The following is a 15486-nucleotide window of genomic DNA, read 5'->3' as shown; positions in this document are numbered from 1 at the left end:
ACCTCCTCCACTGTGCTCTCTCTAGTCTTCAAGTGGCAAAAGAGGTCCCCATTATTACTGGTGCCTGGTGGCCTCAAAATCCCTTCCTCCCATCCTCAGGTAGTCCTTTCTTTCCATTTTCTTTAAGTAGAAGACTTCTACTTCCAGCCAAGAACGAGTGACAGTAACCATACTGACCCTCCCACCCAGAACAACTTAAAAAACAAACCCAAATAGGAAGCAGAGGTTCTCAGGACACTGGAAATCAGGCAACAAAGCAGAGGGATTCTGGAGAGATTCGGGAGGAGGAAAAAGAGGAGGTATTCTGAAAATTGTTCAAGTTTAATGCCTGGGGCCCAAGCTAAGCCCCGCAGTATCCCTGAGTTGAGGAGACAGAGTTAGGAATCTGTGGACAACAAGGAGGCTAGAGCACTTGAGGGAGAGGGAGAGGGAGAGGGAGAGGGAGAGAGAGAGAGAGAGAGAGAGAGAGAGAGAGAGAGAGAGAGAGAGAGAGAGAGATGTGTACAAAGGGAGAAGTCTGGCCATCTGCAAAGGGTACTCCTCGAGTATTACCAAGAGTACCAATCACTATATGCATGTGAGGGATCTATCTGAGCCAGAAACACCCGACAGGATTAGAGTGAACAGTGAACAGACTTCACACGCCCATGAATAGTGCCTATGCGAAAGAACCAGACTGAAAAACCTCAATTCCCAGGGCACTGGGTAGAGTATGCAGAGGGTTTCACTCAGTAGTGAAGAAGATATAGCTCTGGTCCCACCTAAAAAGCTTAAAGCAAGAATCAAAAGGATCAAATTGTTCCAAATAACTTATACATGCCCCAGAACAAAGCTCAAGTGCACTTATAGAAATACAAAATACCTAACAAGGCAAAAAACACAATGTCTGATCTTCAATTAGAAATTGCAAAGAAACAAGAAAATGAGGAAAATCAATGGACACTGGCCTAGAACTGACACATTTGTTAGAATTAAAAGGCATAGCTATTAAAAATCATAACCGGATTTCATATGTTCAAAAACCTAGAGGAAAGATTGAGCTTAAATGTTCAGACATAGAATATATATATAAAAAAAACACCTCAAGTTGAAATTCTAGAAATGAAAACTGGAATAGCTGAGATGAAAAATTGACTTTATGGGATTAGACAATACAGAAGAAAATACCAGTGACATTCAAGACATAGTAATACAAACTATCCAAAATGTAATGAAGAAAGAAAAAGACTTAAAAAGTAAATAATCAGAGCACCCTGGATGGTAGGGCTCAGCTGGTTGGGTGACATTACATGCACCTAAAGGTTGTTAGTTCAATTCCCACTCAGGGCACATGCCCAGGTTGCGGGCTGGATCCTGGGTGGGGGATGTGTAGGGAGCAGGGGTTGATGTTGTGCTCTTACATTGATGTTTCTCTTTCTTTCTCTTTCTCTCTCTCTCTCTCTCTCTCTCTCTCTCTCTCTCTCTCTCTCTCTCTCTCCCTTCCTCTCTATTTAAAAAACAACAACAACAACAAAAAACCCAACAACAATAAAAACATTTTAAAAATAAATAAATAAAATAAATAAATAAACAGAGTATTGGTGATCTGTGGAAACTTCAAGTAGACTAATACATGTGAAATGGGAAGCTCTGAAGAAGAGAGCAAGAGTGTCATGAGAAGTAGTTGAAGACATAATGGGCATAAATTCCCCAGATTTACTATAAACCTACAGATTCAAGAGTATCAATGAATCTCAAACACAAGAAATATATATAAAACTAAACCAAACCAACAAACATCATAACCAAATTGTTCAAAAGCAATGATCAGGAGCAAATCTTAAAAGCAGCTGGGGGAGAGGCAGGGGGAGGGACGTTATTCACAAAAGAAAAAAAAAGTAAAATAATGCAAGCTCGGAGACAATAGAGCTAAGATCTTTGAGCTACTGAAAGAAAAATACCTTGTATCTAGAATTCTTTATCACGTGGAAAAAAAATATTTCAAAACTGAAGCTAAAATAAAGATTTTCCCAGACAAAAGGTTAAAAAGTCCATCAGGAGCAGAACTGCACTATAAGAAGCAGCAAGAGAAATGATATTGCATGGAAATCTAAAAAATGTAATGAAGAGACAAGGGTAACATTGTGGGTACATGAAAGAATTTTTTTAAATTATCTGAATGTCTTAAAAAGATAACTGACTTGCCCTAGCCCTCTTGGCTCAGTGGATGGAGTGTTGGCCTGTGGAGTGAAGGGTCCAGGGTTTGATTCCAATCAAGGGCATACGCCTGGGTTGCAGGCTCAATCCCCAGTAAGGGGCGTGCAGGAGGCAGCCCATCAATGATTCTCTCTCATCATTGATGTTTCTATCTCTCTCTCCCTCTCCCTTCCTCTCTGAAATCAATAAAAATATTTTTTTAAAAAAAGATAACTGGTTAAAACTAAACTAACCATGTATTACGACGTTTAAACATATATAAAAGTAAAATGGGCAACGTACAGCAACAGTAGTACGAAGTAGTACAACAGTAGTACAAAGGCTAGAAGGGAAGAACTATAAACCTATGTTGTATGGTTCTTATATGAAACCTTATAGGAATCAGTATTATTCCACTTGAAAGTAGGCTGATAAATTAAAGATGTATAATATAAACCACGAAGCAACCACTAAAATGATATCCCCCAAAATCATAATTGCCCTGGCTGGGTATCTCTGTTGGATCTCTGTTGGTTGGAGTGTTGTCCTGTACACCAAAAGGTGACAGGTTCGATTCCCAGTCAGGGCACATACCTAGTTTTCGGTTGGTCAGGGTGTGTATGAGAGGCAACAGATCAATGTTTCCCTCTCACATTGATGTTTCTTCCTCTCTCTCTCTCTCTCTCTCTCTCTCTCTCTCTCTCTCTCGCTCTCGCTCTCTCTCTCTCTCTTTCTCCCTTCCTTTTTCTTTTCTTTTCTTTTTTTTTTTAGGTTTAAACATACTTTAATTTAATTTTTTTTTTTTATTAGTTAAGGTATTACAAATGTGTCCTCATCCCCCCCATTAACCCCCAACCTTCCCCCCACACACAAACTCATGCTCCCATCCCCCTGTTGTCCATGTCCATTGGTTTGGCTTATATACATGTATACAAGTCCTTCGGTTGATCTCTTCCCCTTACCCCCGCCCTCCCCTACTTTCCTTCTGGGGATTGATAGCCTGATCGCTGTTTCTCAGTCTTTGGGTCTGTCCCTTTTCATCAGTCTATGTTGTTCTCTATAATCCACAAATGAGTGAGATCATGTGGTATTTATCTTTCTCTGACTGGCTTATTTCACTTAGCATAATGCTCTCCAGTTCCACCCATGCTGTTGCAAAAGGCAAGAGTTCCTTTTTTTTTTTTTTTTTTTTTTTACCGCAGCATAGTATTCCATTGTGTATATGTACCACAGTTTTCTAATCCACTCATCTGCTGATGGGCACTTAGGCTGTTTCCAAATCTTAGCTATGGTGAATTGTGCTGCTATGAACATAGGGGTGCATATATCCTTTCTGATTGGTGTTTCTGGTTTCTTGGGATATATTCCTAGAAGTGCGATCACTGGGTCAAATGGGAGTTCCATTTTTAGTCTTCTGAGGTAGCTCCATACTGTTCTCCACAGTGGCTGCACCAGTCTGCATTCCCACCAGCAGTGCAGAAGGGTTCCTTTTTCTCCACATCCTCTCCAACACTTGTTGTTTGTTGATTTGTTGATGATAGCCATTCTGACAGGTGTGAGATGATAATGCATTGTCGTTTTGATTTGCATCTCTCGTATAATTAGTGACTTTGAGCAGGTTTTCATATGTCTTTCGGCCTTCTGTATGTCCTCTTTTGAAAAGTGTCTATCTAGGTCCGTTGCCCATTTTTTTATTGGATTGTTTATCTTCCTTTTGTTAAGTTTCATGAGATCCCTGTAAATGTTGGAAATTAAACCCTTATCGGTGGTAAAACATATCCTCAACTGAGCGTCTTTAAAAAGTTATACTTAATTAATCAATAAGGAATAAAAAAAAAATAATAAAAAAGTAATTACTCCAAAAGAAGGCAGGAAAAGGAAAAGAGACCAAAGAACAGAAGGGACAAATACAGAAAGAAAAAGAAGAAGAAAAGCAAAATGGTAGACTCAAACCAAACCATATGAATAGTTACATTCAATATGGTCTAAAAACCCTAATGAAAAGGCAGGAAGTGTCAGGTGTTGCTTTGTTATCCAATCTAACTATATGCTGCCTACAAGAAACCCACTTTAAATATAAGAACACAAATAGGTTAAAACATAAAAGGAAGAAAAAGATATAGCATAAAACAGCAATCAAAAGGAAACTGGAGCAGTTATATCATTATCACACTAAGTACACTTTAGAGCACAACTATTACCAGGAAAAATGACTAAGTAGGTTTCAGAGCAAATATATTACCAGAAATTGAAATAATAAAGGGGATGATTCACCAAGACAACCAAACAAACTCATGCTCCCACAAATATTAATGTACCTAATAATAGTACATCAGAATACATAAAACAAAAGCCGGTAGAACTTCAAGGAGAAATGCATATATCTACAATGATCATGAGATTTCAATTCCCCTCTCTCAATAACTGATAGAGTAAATAGACAGAAAATCAGCAAGGTTATAATATACAGTAGCAGTCAATAAAGTTGACCTTATACACACTCTATCCAACAAGAGAATACACATCCTTTTCAAATGCATTTGGAACATTTATTGAGACAGACCATATTCTGAGCAAAAAAAAAAAAAAAAAAGTCTCAAAAAGATAAAAGATTTAAGTCATACAAAGTACATCCTGTAACCACATGGAATTAAATTACAAATCAATTAATAGAAAGATATGTAATATATAATAATAGAAAGTCCTTAAATATTTGGAAACTGAATAACAAATTTCTATATAACCCATGGATCAAAAAAAAAAAAAAGAAAGAAAGAAAAAGTTTTTAAGTAAATAAAAAATAAAAAAAAACAGCAGAAGTTGTAGGATTAGCCCTAGTTGGTTTGGCTCACTGGATAGAGCATCAGCCTGTGGACTGAAGGATCCTAGGTTCGATTCTGGTCAAGGGCACATGCCCAGGTTATGGGCTCAATCCCTAGTAGGAAACAGCTGATCAATGATTCTCCCTCTTCATTGATGTTTCTATCTCTCTCTCCCTCTGCTTTCCTCTCTGAAATAAATAAAAACATATATTTTTTTTAAAAAAGAAGTTGTAAGTTTAAGCTGAAGCAGTACTTGGAAATGTACAATATTAAATGTCTATATTAGGAAAGAAGTCACAAACACATGGCCTCATCTTCCACCTTAAGAAATTAAAAAGAGTAAAAGGAACCCAAAGTAAGCAGAAGAAAAGTAATCATAAATTTTAGAACAAAAACAAACAAAAAAAAGAGAGAGAGAAAATAAATGAAACCAAAAGCTGGTTCTTTAAGAAGATCAATAAAATTGATAAAATCTGGCCAGAATTATCAGGAAAATAAAGAGAAAAATCACAAATTACCAATATTAGAAATGAAGGAGATGAAATCACAACAGATTCTATAGATATTAAAATGATAATAGGGGACTATTGTGAGCAACTTAGATGATATGTGCAAATACCTTAAACTACACAAACTATCCAATTTTATTCAAGAAACAACAATGTCAATAGCCCCATATTATTTAAACAGTTGACTTTTCCCTCCCCACCAAAAAAAAACCTCTAGGCCCAGATGGCTTCACTGGTGAATTCTATCAAACATTTAAGGAAGAATTAATATTAATTCTAAACAGTGCTTACAGAAAATTGAAGAGTAGGAAATGCTTCCTAACTCATTCGATGAGACCAGAATTAGCTAGATATAAAACTTAGGAAGACAATATAAGGAAAACTATAAATCCATATCCATCATTAACATAGATGCAAAAATCCTTAATATTTTACCAAGTAGAATCCAACAAAATATAATAAGGATGCCCTATCCAGCATGGCTCAGTGGTTGAGTGTCGACCTATGAACCAGGAGGTCATGGTTCCATTCCCGGTCAGGTCACATGCCCAGGTTATGGGCTCAATCCCCAGTAGGGGACATGCAGGAGACAGCCAATGAATGATCTCTCTCACCAATGATGTTTCTATCTCTCTCTCCCTCTTCCTTCCTCTCTGAAATCAATATTTTTTTTTTTTTAAAGGATACTAGGTCCTAACCTAGATCCCACTAATTTATCTCAGGAATACAAGTTCAATTTAATATCTTTTTTAAAAAAATCAATGAATGTAATTCATCATATTAAGAATTTAAAAATGATCATAATAGTTACAGAAAAAAGGAAATGACAAAAATACAACATCCATTCTTCATTTAAAAACAAATACCCAAAAAACAACACCTCTCAGAAAAGTAGGAATAGAATGAAACTTCCTAAACCTGATAAAGGGCTTCTACAAAGAATATACATCAAAGTAAATAATCATCCCAGTACACCAAGGTTATGGGTACCATCCCTGTCAGAGCACATACAAGAATCAACCAATGAATGCAAAAATAAGTGGAACAAATCAATGCCTCTCTCTCTCTCTCTCTCTCTCTCTCTCTCTCTCTCTCTCTCTCCCTCTATATATATATATATATATATATATATATATATATATATATACCTTCTTCTCTCTCTAAAAATCAATAATATATTTTAAAAAATTGCAATGCTTCTAGCCAGTGCACTATAGCAAGAAAAAGAAATAAAAGGCATCCTCATTGAAAGGAAAAAGTAAAACTTTCTTTATTTACAGATAACATGATCACTTACACAGAAAATCTGATAGCATCTACAAAAAGCTATTAGAACTAATAAGTAGTTTAGCAAGATTGTAGGATACATGATCAATACACAAGCAGCAACAAGTACAAGTTGAAATTTTAAAAGACAATGTTATTTACAATAACATGAAAAATATGAAATACCTACAGATAACCTGACAAAGATGTGTAAGACCCATCTACTGAAAGCTACAAAACATTGCTGAACCTAAGACCTAAACAAGTCAATCTCCCCAAATTAATGTATAAATTTAATAAAAGCCCAATTAAAAGCTAAGCAGGCCTTTATTTTGAAATTGACAAAATGACAACATTGTAAAATTAATGTGGAAACGTAACAGACCTGGAATACCAAAACAACTTAAAAAAAAAAAAAAACAAAGTTGAAGGACTTACATTATGTGACTTTAATACTTATGACAAAACTATAGTTATCAAGATTACATGGTATTGGCATCAAAAATAGACAAAAAGATCTACAGAACAGAACAAAACAACCAGAAATAGGCCCACATATGGTAAACTGATTTTGATCAAAGGTGCAAAGGCAATTTAATGGGAAAAGAATAAGCTTTTTAGCAAATGGTGCTGGATCAATTGATACCATACCCCTCTCCCCCCAAAAAAAGAAATAAACTTTGTTCCACATCTGGTGCTACAGATTAACTTTAATTAACTTAAAACGGATCATGGATTTAATGTAAAACCAAAAAACAATAAAGCTTCTTTAAACAAATAGGAGAAAATACTTGAGACCTCAGGCTAGGCATGATTTCTTAGATACAACACCTAAATCATCATCCATAAAAGGATAAACTGATAAAATAGACATCATCAAAATTACAAATTGATAAACTAGACTTTATCAAAATTAAGAACTCTGCTTTTCAAAAGACAGTTAAGAAAATAAAGACTCAGGTGTGATAGAGAACTTGTAATGAGAATCTATACTAATGAAAGGGTAATACGCTAATTAGTGCAGACACCTTCTGGACATCCTTCCAGACAAAGCCGTACTGGCTGAGAGGGCCGAGGCTCAGGCCGCAGTGGCAGCAGCAGCGGGGTAATGGGGGCAGTGCCTTCCCCTGATCCACCAGGTTGCCTCCCGCAGAGGGAGGCCAGACTGCGGCCAGGGGCTGAGGCAGAGGTGGTTAGGGGAGATCAGGCCGGCACTGGGGCAAGGTAGGGGCAATCAGGCCGGCAGGCAGAGGCAGTTAGGGGTGATCAGGCAGGCAGGCAGAGGTGTTAGAAGCGATCAGACAGGAAGGCGAGAGGTTAGGAGCCAGCGGTCCTGGATTGTGAGAGGGGTGTCCCAGATTGGAGAGGGTGCAGGCTGGGCTGAGGGACTGCCCCACCACCACCACCATGTATGAATTTCATGCATCCGGCCTCTAGTATATTATAAAAACCTCTCAAAACTCAATAAGAAAACAGCCCATTAAAAAAAAAAAAAAAAACAGAAAAAAATTTAATAAACACTTTACCCAAGAAGATACATGAAATACAGATAGTCCTTGGGTTACATCGGACTCAACGTATGTCGTTTCCTGGTTACGTCACCGTCTCCCATTTATTTATATATATAAAAATAGTTCCATCATTTCGACGTATGTACATATGTGCTTTATGTTTTTTATTATTTATTTACCACAAGTAAAGGTCAGGAATTGTTATCTTTCTTTAAAATTTTTTTACTGTTTTACTTCAATACTGCTGTGTATGTGCTCCATGTGAGTGACGTAGGTGCTTAAGTAGGTGGGTTCCGACTTACAGCAAAATCGTGTTACGTCGCACAGTAGGAATGGATCTCCGACGTAACCCGAGGACCTACTGTATATGGGCTGCACATAAGAAGCTTGAAATTATTAGTCATTAGGAAAATACACATTAAAACCACATGACAGGATTCCACATTCCAATGGCTAAAATTTGAAAGTGACCACACAGAGTGTGGGAGAAACTGGGAATTTCACACACTGCTGAGGGGAATGTAAAATGGCATGATCACTTTCAAATACACGTGGTGTTTCTTAAAAAGTTAAACATACACCTCCCATGAGAACTAGCTATTCCACATCTTGGTATTTAACCAAGAGAAATGAAATCATATGTCTGTGTATACAAATATTCATAGCAGCTTTATTTGTACTAGCCAAAAGGTAGTAAATAATCCAAATATTGATCAGCAGGTAAATGGATAAATAAAGTATCCTATATAACAAAGAGCTAATATGCTAATTAGACCAAACAGCCGAACAACCTTCTGGATGACCTTCTAGATCTAGATGAAGCCAGGGCTGTGAGGACCAGCTAAGGCTGTGAGGGGCTGTGAGGGAATAAGCCCCTTGCACGAATTTCGTGCATCGGGCCTCTAGTAGTATAATAACACAATGGAACACTATTCAGCAGAAAAAGGAATGAACCATGTATGCACATATAACATGGATGAATCTCAAGATGAGGATTAAGTAAAAGTCACCACACAAGAAAAGATACATATTGTATGACCCTACAGATAAAGTCCTAAAAAATCTTAAATAATCTAAGGTGACAGAAACTAGTTCACTGATTGCTTTGGTGGAAGGGTGATTCTAGAGAGGAAGGGGTTACCAAGGGGTATTAGAAGTCTTTGGGGTATTAGAAATATTCTTTATCTTGATTGTGATGGATATATACTTATATCAAATTTTCTCAGATTAGACACTTGAAGTATGTAGTTCACTGTATGTCAAGTAGATCTCAACAAAGCTGCTCAAAAATATCCCGTTAAGAATGCCTTCTCTTCCCTATGGCACCTTGACTAATACATTCTTTCTTCATCCCCTACATTCAATCAGTAATTAATTCCTAACCATTCCATTCTCCTAATCTCTCTCCAGTTTCACAACTATTACCCCAACCCTTTCTCACCTGTATTATAATAGCCTTCCTCCAGTCTTCACCCTGCAGGCAGAATTAACTTTCTAAAACAGGGGAAACACATTTTAAATTCTCTTACCATGACTCACTGGACCCTCCCTGTTCTGGCCTGTCACCCATCCCAGCCCCAGCCTCCTTTCTGGTGATTTCTCACCTCACCCTTTCCTGATGAGCCATTCTGATCAACCATGTGCCAGGTTTACCTAGTTTTGCACATGCTGTTCCCAAATCAAAGATAATCCCTTCCCCTTTGTCTTTCTCCAGCCCACTCATACCGAGGCTTTGTAACTCAGCTCAGTTATCATCTCCTCTTGGAAGTTTTCCTAAACCCCATATTGGGCCATGTGCCCTTCTGGCAACCCCTGAGCATCTTCGGCATACCTTGCCACAGCACTAACCTCACTATCATATAATCTCCCCCGTCAGACAAGACAGCAGCAGACTGGAGAAAGCAGAGACGGCATTCTATTCTCTTTACCACGTTGCCAGGCCCACACCTGCCACAAGATTAGTGAACAAATGAATGAACTGAGGCACTGGTTTGGATGGCCTCATCTTACACTACCTGGGTTGATTCTATATCCCACCTTATAAAAAAGATGGGCAGGTGAGAGGTGAAATGACCTCTATAATACATTCTGGTCAGATAACTATATCAAATCCCCTGGGAAGGCGAGGGGTCGTCGCACTATGGCTGGGAGTTTAAAGGCAAGATTCACCACCTGAAATTGTTTTCAAAACCAGCTGGTAATTGACTATGATTTGAACTAAGTGAAAGGTTAGGGAAAGGGAACCAGATTCCCGGAAAAGACAAGGCCCACAGCAAAGATTAACATAACCTGGAAGAAGGCCCAGTCTCCTCCTAATAAACTTAATTGCATCTAGAAAGACACAGTTCTCACCCTCTGGATTATTCCCTTCTCCCAATACTCATGCTTTGACATCCAAATCCAGCCAAAGTAGCTCCCAACCTTTCTTCCCCCCCTCCCCATCCCCACCCCCACCCCCAGTCAATCTCCAGGACCTTCTCAACCTCTGTGGTCTGTTTCCCCCAGTCATTCTTAATAACAGGAGGTCCACCTCAGCTGGTCCCTCCCAGAGTCAGGCCAGTGGCCACCAGGTCAAGAGCCAAGCAGAGGCCCTCATTATCAGGAGACTCCCAGAAGACCAGGAGGAGGTCATAAGACTGAAAAACACAGCTGACAACTTCAAAAGTAAAAAATCAGGTTTGTGTAAACACACGTGGCGGCTTATGGGAAATGAGGAAAAGCCAGCAAAACAAAGCAAAAGCAAAACTCTACCATAACAGCCACATTCTAAGAGAGGATAAGCAATTCAAGAGATAGTGGCTTCCTCACCCCTGAACTCCTATTTTAAAAATTAAACAAATGATTATAGCTCTTCCATTTCTTGGTAATGATTGCCACTTTAATTTAGGGACGAAATGGGTTAAGACAAGAGAAGTGCTTCAGTGGAAAATAGCCAATGATTAAGTAAATCCATACGTTTGCATCTTGGAATGATTAGTCCCAGGACTTACCTACCCAGGATGACTATAACCAGACAGCACTACTACTATACCATCTAAACTGCACCTCCAACGTTATCACCAGCTGCTGAAAGCCTTTCAAGTTACAAGCAGCACTGGCCTTAAAATCCCTTAGGTAGCCAGATTTGAATTCAAAGGCTCAAATATGCCTGGGGTAACGGTCCTAAAATGCGGGACGGGACGGAGGGGATGAAGGGGAGAGAAGTGAACATGGTCAACTGGACAGTGATGGCAGAGGACCTCGGGTTCCAGACATCTCATGGGCAGCTCTGGGGATGCAGTAAAAAGCCGACCCTCCCGTAGAGTGGCCGGACGCCTCACCCAGGCGCGGACACGGGGGACCCAACAACGTCCCCCGAGCGAAGGTCCGGCTGGAATGGGACTTTAGCAGCGGGAGGAGGAAAAGGAAGAGGAGGTGGCGACGGCACCACAAGGGAAGTAAGCCTCGGCCGGGTGCGCTCTCCGATTGGATAACGTGCGCGCTGCGCGTCTGCAACAGGCCCTGGTGCACACGTGGGCCTCAGGGAGGGTCACTTACTTGTCCAATCTGATATCACGGATTAGCTAGCTGGACCCTGCAGGTGGCCCAGAGGGGCCGCACGGCGACGGGACTGGGCGGTCTCCTCCAGCGATCGAAGCCGCGCCCCGGCTCAGGCCCCGCCCCAGGTCCCGACCCGGCCCCGCCCCCGGCCGGCCGCGGCCCCCGTGAAATGCTCCCCGATTGGCCCTTTGAACAGGGCCCGGATTGGCCTGTGCCCGTCGCCCGGCCGCCTGGGCCGGCCCAGCTGGTAGGTGGCCGGAGCGCGAGGTCGCTGGGGCAACACTGGTCGCGGGGCTTTTGAAGTCGCCTGCGGGCTTTTGTCCGCTCTGGCTGAGAATTTCCCGTCCCAGGGCTCGCTTCCCAGAACTCACCCACGCTAGCCCTCGGCCGCCCGTGATCCGTGCGTGTCAATGTGTATCTTATAGCCACTGCTCGACCTTTACTGAACACCAGGACTGTTGTTAGACGGACGTAAAAGAATAATAAAAATATCTGTTGAATGCTTACTTTGTGCCAAGTCTTGTTCCTGGTACAGTGGAACCTCCGTTCTCGAACTTAATTCGTTCGGGAGGCTGTTCAAAAACTGAAGGATTTTTTTTCCCATGAGAAATAATGTAAATGGAATTCATCCATTCCAGATCCCCAAAGGATGCCGTTTTAACTTTTCTTATATACAATACATATCTAACGTACTGTTTAATCTATAAATAAACACTTTAGAAACAAACGACTGAAATGTAAGTGAAAAGTTAGTAAAAAGGAAATGAAATGTACAGTAAAAATGAAAATTTAATAAAAATAAGCAGGAACAAAGGCAAAAAAAACCTACAAAAATATTCACAATATTTTGAGATGTTAACAGCGGTAAACTGACTCATACTCTGGCATTCTCCCCTTTCTTTGTCTGAGCGACCAGTGACAGATCATACAGGTACCAGCATGAAAGGTTTGTCAGGTTGAGAAGCAAATTGTTTGAGACATTTGAAAAATGAGGTTTGACTGTACGTTACATGGATTTACTCATCTAATGCTATGACCAACCCTCTGAAGTGGAGTCCCAGTCTTTAAAACTACAAAACAGAGGGGTTCCTAGGCCTTTGAAGAAGTTACAAACTGTGGGGCTTGGAAATACCTACCTAATTTTATCCTCACAATCCTTGCCAACTTTCCGATAAACTACACACTGTTTGACCCTATCTTACAGATGCAGTCAGAAACGTGATTAACCTGTACTGAGACATACAGCTAGCTCCTACCCAAAGGGAGAATTCCAACCTGAGCTCTTATCTGAGCTGTTTCTTTTAAAAAGGCAGGTCCCAGGCTGATGGGACTCAAGATTGGGAAGGTAGTTTAGCAAATCGCTGAGGCCAAGCCCTTTGTTTTCCGAGAAAAGTTAACTGGTGCCAGTAAAGGGAAGTATCTTTCTAAGGACATACCAGATATGAGAGGTAAGCCTAGGTAATAACAGCGACTTTATTGACCTGGCTTATGTGCCTTGTGCATTATAGTCACTGTCTGCTACCCTCATAACAACCCCAGAAGTCAATAGATGCTTTGATCTTTGTCTTACAGGTACTGGCTCAGTGAGGCTGAGGCCACATGATTAGCTACATCTCCTGGGAGTCCTGGATCATTTTCTTTCTTCTTTGCAATGATTGTTCACCTTTCGTTTCCAACAAGCATCTGAAGATCTAACCGTCTTTGGGACGATAGAGGATTCTGGATTTGGTTATTTAGCATTTATGTTTCTCGTGGTGTACAGTAGAAATAATAAGACCTCTTCATCTTACCTTTCCAGAGTATTGTGAAGAGCAAATGAAGTGATAAATATGGAAATGCTTTGTAAAGTGTGAGATGCTGCATACAGGTAAGACATGGTCTCCAGATCTTCCCCAGAATGCCCCAGGAAGGGGAGAAATGAAATAAGATGGTTGCCCCAGGAACTATGGCAGGAGGTCTCATCTTAGCTAGATTTGAATGAATGCCTATTTGCTGCCTGGTCTTTGTGGATGTCTCTGTTTCTAGGCTTTTTGTATTCAATTTTGTTTTGTTTCCTCTAATTATCATACTATCATTAGTAGTAGTAGCAACAACAGCATAGTGGCTTGAACACCAGGAGCCATCTTGGACCATGAGAGGACCTTAAAAATGAAAGACACGCAGTAAAGCAAGGAGTCTGCTTCTGTAATACAAAGACAGCTGTAGATCAGCGTAAATGAGTTGGCCTGGCTATGTTTCAAGAAAACTTTATTTACAAAAGCATGCAATGGGCCAAGGTGTCCCATGGGCCTTCACTTACATCCCCTTGATTTATTCAGTTTTAATGTTCCATCACAAAAGTGCATTGGAAATACATTATAGAGGGCAGGGGGATTGTGACAATGCAGGCATGCTCACACTGTTGACCAATAGAAAGGCCAGGGCATGACAGTGCAGTGCAAAAAAAAAAAAAAAATCCCTAAGCTGATAGTCATGAGATATAGGCAGCAAGTTCATATCTGCAGCTGCCACTAGCTCTATATTTGGACTATCTCCAGTTGCCTCACTTTCCCTATATATTAGGGAAACAAATAATAATACAAATGTGATCCACACTTTCCCATTTTTATTATGGCTGCAGGGAGACTAAGATGAGATTACATATGTTTCTGAAAGCTATAAATGTTATCTAACTAAAGTTACATTGTTTCACCCAGGGCAGGACTATATAGCCTCCATGTACCCTTCAGTCCTCTATTTTACCTCTGGAACCCATAGGATGCATGCATTAAATGCCCGGTAATTATCAGTGTATCTGTTTTTCACCTTTCCTCCTCCCTGCTCTGCAGAAAGGGTTATTGTGTTGCACTGGATTAGAAGACTTTATTGTCGGGAAGTCTAGACATTCACTCAGGGTTATTGCCGGGCAGCCTGGGATCCTGCAGAGTCAGTTTTCACTCGGCACATCACAAGTCACACCAAGTGAGGCAGCACATCAGATCTGAGTGAAACAGAAAGAGCTGGATTGTGAAACCCTGGAACCAGCTGAACTGCAAGTCTGTGTAATTTTCTTCCTGCTCTGAGACAGTTACGTGCAACACCAGGAGGCTGGGTGCTCCCTCTGATGACACGTCGAGGCCCTGTGATTCTCTAACTGCTTTCTCTGAAGGCTTTTCCTGCTTTAGCAGCCTGCCGCCTCACCAGAGAAATGCATAATTTCCCTGAGATTCTTGGAATCATGGCACAGAAATCGGCATAGTTATTCATTTATTCATTTGTACATGTATGTATTCATTCATTTAACAAAGACTTTTTGAGAGCCTACTGCTCCTATAGCCACTAAAGAGTTGGTGTTGAGAAGAACAAACATTGTTGCTGTCCTCAGGGAATTTACAGCCCTGAAACAGACCGTCAATAAATAAGCACACAGGCATATAATTGATTCCATTGCAAGCAGGAAGGGAAATAGGATACTGTGAGACAGGGAACATGATTTAGATTGAGGTCTAACTTAGATTGGTGATTTTGTGAAAACAGTGGCTTGGAATACATTGTCTTCAGCAATCCCGTGAAGTGGCTAGTATTACCACAACCATTATACACATAGGAAAACTGAGGCTTAGGGGAATTCCATTCCCTAGATTAGAAGCCTCCGGAGGGCAAGAAATGTGCCTTTTACTTTAG

General features: G+C 40.3%; 1 protein-coding gene across 2 annotated transcripts in view; it reads right to left on the bottom strand.

Moving 5' to 3' along the window:
* FGGY (FGGY carbohydrate kinase domain containing) overlaps positions 1-11938 on the bottom strand; it is a 405151-nt gene extending 393213 nt beyond the window's left edge. For both annotated transcript variants that reach the window (XM_036351580.1, XM_036351579.1), the window contains exon 1: positions 11821-11938. The gene's annotated coding sequence lies outside the window, so the exon portion shown is untranslated. The remainder of the gene's footprint in view (positions 1-11820) is intronic.
* Positions 11939-15486: the final 3548 nt, after the last annotated feature.

The sequence above is a fragment of the Myotis myotis genome, unplaced genomic scaffold (genome assembly GCF_014108235.1).
Source record: "Myotis myotis isolate mMyoMyo1 unplaced genomic scaffold, mMyoMyo1.p scaffold_m19_p_2, whole genome shotgun sequence".
NCBI classification, from domain to species: Eukaryota; Metazoa; Chordata; class Mammalia; order Chiroptera; family Vespertilionidae; genus Myotis; species Myotis myotis.
This window is presented reverse-complemented; position numbering and strand designations above follow the sequence as displayed.